This window comes from Triticum dicoccoides, chromosome 1A (genome assembly GCF_002162155.2).
Source record: "Triticum dicoccoides isolate Atlit2015 ecotype Zavitan chromosome 1A, WEW_v2.0, whole genome shotgun sequence".
Taxonomy (NCBI): domain Eukaryota; kingdom Viridiplantae; phylum Streptophyta; class Magnoliopsida; order Poales; family Poaceae; genus Triticum; species Triticum dicoccoides.
This window is the reverse complement of record NC_041380.1, coordinates 593,206,487-593,216,134: the sequence shown is the minus strand read 5'-3', so window position 1 is coordinate 593,216,134 and position 9,648 is coordinate 593,206,487.

Here is a 9,648-nt window from a genome sequence, read left to right as displayed (position 1 = left end):
GAGGACGAGCACGGCGTCGTGATCCTCGACAGCGATGACGACGAGGACGCCGCCGGACCGTCCAACCCGCCGCGCCAACCGGGGGAGGGTTGCAGCAGGGACAGTGGCCACGACGGAGGTGACGGTGACGACGACGGCAACGACTACACGCGGTTCTACAGCCTCCTCGGCATGTAGAACTGCAAGGGCGGCGGCCGGCGAGGAGCGGCGAGACGGTGGGCGGGCCTAGTAGTGTGTTTTTTCTTTTGTAAAATACTTTAAATATGTATGAGCGGGCGTGTTTGCGCCGTGTTTGGTTGAATTTGGTTTGAAGTCGCTGAAATATGCATGAACTCTCCATGTTTGTGCCGTTCAAAAAAAATCCCATGGGCGCCGCGACTGGATGGCATCACGCCTCCAGCGCGTGTTTTGCGCCGGTGCGCCCCCAGGGGGCGATTTTTAGCGCCTCCTGGGGGGCCAACGGCTGGAGATGCTCTAAGTGAAGGTACACTACTACATAAATGGAATTCTTGATATGCATGTATATACGTGCGCCTAGTCAAATTATGAATTACAATAAAAATACCTCCAAAACTCTTGCAATGGTGTTGAAGAGAGTTCACAGCATATGTAATTTCCTCCTAGAGTACCTTTTCGTATATGTTCCATTCAGTGCAAAGTAAGCCCTCACTAGATCATCATGACCCTTCACCCCATCTCGATGGAATCTGGATGTGCCTAATCTAAGAAATAAGCCTCGGTCTCCCAAAATCATCGTCTCGAATGATCACGGATGCCTCAAAATCTTCATCCCTCTTCCTCCTCTAATGAAGAATGATTGAAGTGCATCTCCCAAAACCTCTTCACCCACATTGGAGGGTTCCATGGTTAATTTGAGATTGTAATCAGCAAAAACAGAGAAAAAGGGGGGAAACCATTGGGGCAATTTGTCGAACACCTTATGTACATAGGGTGTGCGAGTCACAACGCCCGGTGATGCGGTGTTGGGCGGTTGTCGCCGGCGGTAGCTTGAGGCGGGTTGGGGCTGACAGGAGCATGGGCGCTAGACCAAATTTGCCAAGATCTGCTGTGTTCATAGGAAAATGGGCTAGAGGTTAAGATATGAGGGATGGAAAGCTAGATTTTACGTGAATTAAAGGTTTAATGGAAGGTCTAGATGGGGCTTAGGGCATCTCAAACCAATCCCTCATAACTTAATCCCTCAACCTATCTCTCATCCTTTAATTCCTCATTTTTAGGGATAATTATTTTGTCCATCTAGCCGATCCCTCAAAAACTTTGTGCAAACAATTCAAATAAATGCACCACATTGCAAAACAAATATAAACAATTCAAATGCACCACAACATAATTCAGCTACGAGCATAAATAAACTTCACCTAATCCAATAAAATATTAAAACATATCATAATTTGTGCCAATAGACACCGAATGAAGAAGTTCATTAAAACAATTCATTAAAAACTTGATGAAACGAAAGCCATCATAATTCACAAGGGGCTCACACACTGGCTCCATCATCGCCGGCGCCACCATTGCTGACGTCGCCATCATTGATGCCGCGATCACTGCTGCAGCTATCAACATTGCCTCCGCGACCACCAAATGACTTAGCCAAGATGTCCTCATGAGTTAACTCCCAATATTGGCTTGCCCTCTCATCCATCTTGCTAGGATCCATGATTGTGTAACACTCCTCAGGAACTCTCTTGTTCATATGTTCCTCGACCTCCAATGCAAGTCTCGGCTCCTCGATCTCCATCTTGTTTTTTCCTTGCTCTTCGATGCAAGCCTTTGCACCTCAATTTCAAGCCTTCTTTCTTCCACTTGCACCTTTCTTCCTCAGTCGTCACCTTTGCCTTCCACCTCACCTTCCTCATCGTTTTCATATCGTAGAAACAAGTCAACTTCTTCTCATTTCAGTCGGCTGCCAATGCTATCATTTTCTCAAGTGACACAATAAATTCTTCCGAAAAAATCCATGCTTCTTCGACGTCTTTGCATTTTTTGTCAAACATGACATGTTTGCGGAGTGGATGGATTCTCTACGAATTCATCATCAACAACAACGGTGTTAAGCCTATGCCTCTTCGGTGGGGTTTCATAGTTCCTTCTTGGCCACTTCTCATTTCCTACAAGAGCAGTCTCGCAATGATGTAAATATAAGCCTTTGTCACTTTCGTTATTGTTCTTTTTCTTGTAAAGAGCTTGAATGATGGGCTCATACTCGTTGATGGCACTCCACTCAACGGTGCTAGGTTGAATTGACTAACACATCCGAACCACCAGTTACACTGATCTTGGATGACACTCCATTGATGAGAGAGAGAACCGACTCTCCACATGGCTACCATATACTCCTCGAACCGTGACCAAATTTTTTCCTTCGTTAGATCGTCCCCGATCGTGGCCTCAAGATAGATATTCATCCAAGCATCACACAAAGCAAGATCTCTCTCGGTCTTGTAGTTCCATGGCCTAAGCTTCCTTCTTATTGTTTTCGTGTCCGTCTCCTCTACCTCCTCACAGGGCCATCTCCAAGAATTCAGGGCCCCGGTGCGAAATGTAAAATGGGGCCATTTTTTTCAAAACTCATATAATTAAAGTGTCCTCTATCTGAATTATAGAACTCCAAGAATATGTTATTTCGTCTAACAGTTAGTATTAGTTATTAATACTAAAAAATTAAACGTAGTATAAAAATAAGTTGGCCAATAGAAAAACAATTACAAAATTGCATTGAGTAATGACACACTTACTAAGAGGATAGGGTTGAAGTTTATCGTTATGGATAGTTGTAAGGGCATCTACAGATGGTCTCCTCAGATTTGGCTCCTCAAATGTCCACAGACGCGTCCGGTCAATGTCTGAGCGTGTTCGTTTTAAGCCATCATTTCTATATGCATGCAACCATGTTCCCACATTGACCCCAAATTGTATGGCCACTTGCATATAATTGCCAGGATGGAGAGTGATAGAGAGAAAAGAGAAATAATACAAAACGAGAAAAGGTGGTTCGGGGTGGGCCGCGTCCTAGGTGGAGAATTCTCATCAAGTTTATTTGATCCACGTTAAATCTGTGTCTCTCATTTTTTATTTGATCTAGTTTTACTTAATAAGAGGCTTAATTCCTCAAACCAAAAGATTTTCCTCATATATGACTTTTGAGGGGATCGGATAGAGATGCTTTCTTTTTTCCCAAACCACCAAATTATAGGGGATTAAAGACTATTGAGGAAGGTCTAGAGCTGCTCTTAGATGTATCGTTTTCCTTGGGCAGAGACGCGAAGTCATAAACCACGCTGTAATGAAAGAATTTGAGGATGTTTTTTTTTTTTGCTCGTTTGCTTGCTTCAAAGACTATATATGGCCATTTTGGTAAGAGCCTCTCTTTGCAACGCATGAACATCTCCCAAGCCATTCCTGCGGAAAAAAAATTGAGCTCCTGTTCCATCACCATGGAACCGATTCTCATACCCCCTAATATAGAGCTAGCTACACCGAGATTTGGCTCCTCAAATGTCCACGAATGTGTTTGGTCAGTGTCCGAGCGTGTCCGTTTTAAGCCCTCATTTCTGTATGCATGCAACCATGTCCTCACTTTGATCCCAAATTGTCTAGGCACATGCATATAATTGCTGGGGATGGAGAGTGATAGAGAGAAAAGAGAAATAATACATAACAAGAATAGGTGGTCTGGGATGGGCCGCGTCCTAGGTGACGAATTGACCAGGCGCATCTATAGTAGAAAAATGGTCAAACGTGAAGCACATTAGTGCCGGTTTGAATTTGAGCCAGCACTAATCTGTACATTAGTGCCAGTTCCAACGGCTAGTTGGGCCGCTCTCATTAGTACCGGTTCGTGGCGAACCTTTAGCACCGGCTCGTGCCACGAACCGGTACTAAAATGAGTGGTGGCAGGATGTTGTCAGTCCGGGGCCCCACCAGCACCTTTAGTACCGGGTCATATCACGAACCGGTACTAAAGGTCGTCCTACATAGACCCTTCGTCCACCCGAGATCGCTCTATTCTTCCCCTTTCCCCTCTCCTCTCTGTTCTTTTCCCTCTTCCTCTCAAGCTCATCACACATTTTGCCCAAGATTTGAAGGCCCCCATCCATTCAAATGATCACAAAGGTTAGCAACTTTTTCCTTTCATCTCTCATTGCTAGATTAGCTCGTGCAATGCTTTATATAGTGATTGATTTTTGAGTTTAGTAATTTGGGAGGAATTATATATATGTTCTAGTATTTGATTTATATGCAATTTGAGGTCAAAAATAACACTTACTTTTGCATATGTAGGTGTGGTTTACTTAGTACCTTCTAAATCTCCGTCGTAACCACCGTCGATCGCTCGCAACGTCCCGTCGCCGGCACCACCTTGTGGTGAGCCTCTTGTTCATGAAGTTTTATATAAAAAAATGATGTTTGTGTGATTTGGATATATAGTTACTCGTATAATTATCTTACCCATACGTTGTTTGTTATGCATAGTGCCATGGTTTTGATATCCGTCCCCGTCGGCCCTCGTCCGAGTTATGATTCAGATGTGGTATATTCTCTTTTAAAACTATTCATTGCATTTCATGTTTATGACAAATTATGCCCATCAAGTTGACATAGATATTTGTATGTAGGAGGTAGTTGAACCCGAAATTCCAACCGACCCTATTGTCGAGAGGTTAAATTTAGTTGAAAGAGAAAACGAGGATTTGAAGAAAAAATTGAAAAGAATTGAGGGGGAGAAGATGAAATTGGAGTTGCATGTTGCCGATGTCGTCGATGATCACAAGATTAAGATGGAGAAAATGCGCTTAAGATTAGAAGATTAGAAAATATGCCATTCATAGTGAGGCTTGGTATCATTATGCTGTTGGATCAATTGTTATCTTAGTTGCGATCTTGATCGCATTTGTTGTTGCATTTAAATTCTTTAGCTAGAGTTATTTGTTTGTTGCATTTAAGTGTTGTATGATCTTTATATATGAACTTTATGTATTGTATTAATTTGATGTTTTCGGTGCTGTGTATTGAAGATGAGCCGGCAATGGATGTACGATGACCGATGCTCTCCCGAGTTCATTAATGGCATGCGTACTTTTCTGCTTGTGGCTGAGGCAAACAAGCGAGCGGATGGTTTTATGCATTGTCCATGTGCTGGCTGTAAGAATGGTCGCAATTACTCTACGTCAAAACCATTCACGTCCACCTGTTTGAGTCCGGTTTCATGCCCCACTATAATGTTTGGACCAAGCATGGAGAAAGAGGGGTTATGATGGAAGACAATGAAGAAGAAGAGGACGACGACAACTATCCTGGCCATGGGTTCCCTGAATACGATGATACAACAATGAGGGAAGAAGCTAAGCCGGTAATGCGGGAAGAAGCTGAGCCGGCAATGCGGAAAGAAGCTAAAGAAGAGGCATCAGATGAGCCCGTTGATGATCTAGGTCGGGCCATTGCCGATGCAAAAGAAACTGCGCAAGTGATTTGGAGAAGAAGAAGTTGCAGCGCATGTTAGAGGATCACAAAAAATTGTTGTACCTGAATTACGTAGGTGACAAAAAAAGCTGGGCACCACACTGGAATTGCTGCAATCGAAGGCAGAGAATGGTGTATCTGACAAGGGATTTGGAAAGTTGCTGGTAATGATAAAGGATATGCTTCCAAAGGACAACGAATTGCCCAAGAGTACGTACCAAGCAAAGAAGGATGTCTGCCCTCTAGGGTTAGAGGTGCAGAAGATACATGCGTTCCCTAATGATTGCATCCTCTATCGCGGTGAGTACGAGGATTTGAACGCTTGCCCGGTATGCGGTGCATTGCGCTATAAGATCAGCCGTGATGACCCTGGTGATGTCGAGGGCGAGCGCCCCAGGAAGAAGATTCCTGCCAAGGTGATGTGGTATGCTCCTATAATACCACAGTTGAAACGTTTGTTCCAAAACAAAGAGCATGCCAAGGCGATGCGATGGCACAGAGAAGACCGTAAAAAAGACGGAAAGTTGAGAGTACCCGCTGACGGGTCCAATGAAGAAAAATCGAAATAAAGTACGGGAAGGAGTTTGCAGATGACGCAAGGAACGTATGGTTTGGTCTAAGCGCAGATGGCATTAATCCTTTTGGGGAGCAGAGCAGCAACCATAGCACCTGGCCTGTGACTCTATGTTTGTATAACCTTCCTCCTTGGTTGTGCATGAAGCGAAAGTTCATTATGATGCCAGTGCTCATCCAAGGCCCTAAGCAACCCGGCAACGACATTGATGTGTACCTAAGTCCATTAGTTGAAGAACTCTTACAACTGTGGAATGGAATAGGTGTACGTGCGTGGGATGAGCACATGGGGGAAGAATTTGACCTAAAGGCGTTGCTGTTCGTGACCATCAATGATTGGCCTGCTCTCAGTAACCTTTCAGGACAGACAAACAAGGGATACCGCGCATGCACGCACTATTTGGACGATACCGACAATATATATTTGGCTAATTGTAAGAAGAATGTGTACCTGAGACATTGTCGATTTCTTCCGAGCAGGCATCCCGTAAGAAAGAAAGGCAAGCATTTCAAAGGTGAGGCGGATCACCGGACGCAGCCTCGCCACCGTACTGGTGTTGATGTACATGATATGGTCAAGGATTTGAAGGTGGACTTTGGAAAGGGTCCTGGTGGACAACCTGTTCCGAATGATGCTGACGGACGCGCACCCATGTGAAAGAAGAAATATATATTTTGGGACCTGCCCTATTGGAAAGACCTAGAGGTCCGCTCCGCAATCGACGTGATGCACATGACGAAGAATCTTTGTGTGACCCTACTTGGCTTCTTGGGCGTGTATGGGAAGATAAAAGATAGACCTGAGGCACGGGAGGACCAGCAACGTATGCACGGAAAAGACGGCATACACCAGGGTCGTGCAAGCTACGCTCTTACCAAAGAAGAGAAGGAAATCTTCTTTGAATGCCTGCTTAGTATTAAGGTACCATCTGGCTTCTCGTCGAATATAAAGGGAATAATAAACATGGCAGAGAAAAAGTTTCAGAACCTAATGTCTCATGACTGCCACATGATTATGACGCAACTGCTTCCGGTTGCATTGAGGGGGCTTCTACCGGAAAACGTTCGATTAGCCATTGTGAAGCTATGTGCATTCTCAATGCAATCTCTCAGAAGGTAATCAATCCAGAAATCATACCAAGGTTAGAGAATAATTTGGTGCAATGTCTTGTCAGTTTCGAGTTGGTGTTCCCACCATCCTTCTTCAACATCATGATGCACGTCCTAGTTCACCTATGCAAAGAGATTAACGTTTTGGGTCCTGTATTTCTACACAATATGTTCCCCTTTGAGAGGTTCATGGGAGTCTTAATGAAATATGTTCATAACCGTGCTAGGCCAGAAGGAAGCATCTCCAAGGGCCATAAAAATGAGGAGGTCATTGAGTTTTGTATTGACTTTATTCCTGACCTTAAGCTGATTGGTGTTCCTGAATCGCGGCATAAGGGCGGACTGGATGGAAAAGGCACGCTAGGAGGGGAACAAATAATATGTATGTACGAACATTCTCTCACTGAAGCACACTACACAGTTCTACAGAATTCCGCCTTGGTGGCTCCGTATATGGATAAACACAAGAATTTGCTACGCTCCAAACACCCGGAGTGGTCTGATGACTGGATTACACGTGAACAAATAAGGAGTTTCGCCAGCTGGTTGCAGACACGTACCATGCATGACACCTCTATTGAAGATGACATGTACTTACTGTCCCAGTTACCATCTTCGAATATAATGACTTTCAAAGGGTACGAGATAAATGGTAATACATTTTACACGATCGCCCAAGATAAGAAGAGCACCAACCAAAACAGTGGTGTCCGCTTTGATGCAGAAACCAAGAAAGGAAAGGAAACATATTATGGTTATATACAGGACATATGGGAACTTGACTATCGACGTGGTTTGAAGGTCCCTTTGTTTCGGTGCAAATGGGTCAATATGACACGAGGCGGGGTAACGGAAGACCCACAGTACGGAATAATAACAGTGGATCTCAACAATCTTACGTATGCAGACGAACCATTCGTCCTAGCCAATGATGTGGCACATGTTTTCTATGTGAAGGACATGTCTACCAAGCCAAGAAAAAGAAAAGATAAGGAAGCGAATGCATCGTACGATGAGCCAAAGCGGCACATAGTTCTTTCTGGAAAGAGAAACATCGTAGGAGTGGATGGCAAGACAGACATGTCAGAAGATTAAGAAAAGTTTGATGAAATTGCTCCATTCACAGTGAATATTGACCCGAGCATCCCGTTAAATGATGAAGATTTTCCATGGTTACGGCGCAAAGGGACACTTGCGAAGAAAAAGTTTCACACCCAAAGATCTGGGATGTGATCGGCTTCACTATCATCACTTTCTTCTGTATTTCACACCCAGGAGAGAATCTCTGTAATAGTTAGGGTAGTTATGTGTTTTGGCATTTGAAACGCGAAGAAATTTTAGGTGCAAACAAATTCTTTCATGCATTTACTGATTTTTTTAAAGCTAAATGACCCTGAAATTGAAAAGCATTTCAAATGAACTCAGAAAAGGTTGAAAGTTGGCATGGTATCATAATTTCACCCACATAGCATGTGCAAAAAAGTAGAGAGGGTTACCGCAAAAACTAGATGCACTTCGTGTACAAAATGAACAATCTCTTTCGAAGTATCAGGGTTTCGGACGAAAACTCATCCGTTACAAAAGGCATTTCATTTTTTAAATAACCTAAGCATTATCAAATTGAATATGATAAAACACACTAATATTAAACATAAGAAAAAAGAATCACTGAAAAATCTATTCTCAAAGTTAAGTTATTCACAAAATAGTGATTCACACAAATTTCAAATAAATCAAAATTTAAACTATTCAAATTTGTAAACTACCGGTACTAACAGAGAGTTTGTAATTTATTGTACCTAAAGCAAAAATATTCACAAAGAAACTCTAAATACAGCAAAAAAACAACTCAAAAATAAATTAAACAAAAATAAATAAAGCAAAAAAAGAAAAAGAAAAAAAGCCAACCTACTGCGCCACAGCGGCCTGCATACGACTAGAAACCCAACCTGTTGTTGGGCCAGGATGCAGGCCCGCAAAGGCCCAATAGGCCCACAGGGCAGCACGGAACATTTAGGCCCAGTAGGCCTGCTTTGGAGAGGAGCTCGAGGGAGCTACCGCACTGGGGCTTATAAACCAGTGCGGACGCCCCTCGACTAGCGAGGTGGGACTAAACATTTCGCACCACACCTGCGCCAGCGCACCCCCTTTAGTACCGGGTGGTGGCTCAAACCGGTACTAAAGGGGGGGTCTTTAGTACCGGTTTGAGCCACCACCCGGTACTAAAGGGGTGCGGTTCCCGCCGCTTGGCCTGGCCAAAACAGGCCTTTAGTACCGGTTGGTGGCTCCAACCGGTACTAAAGGTCCATCCTATATAACTAAACACTTCAAAAATTTCAGTTTCTCATCTGCTTCTTCTCCGCTGCCCCGTCGCCCGCCACCCCCGTCTCCATATCCCTCGTCGCCGCCCCCGTCGTCGCCCCGTCCCCGTCATCGCCGCCACATCATCCCCGTCCCCGTCGTCCCCGTCGTCACCGCCGC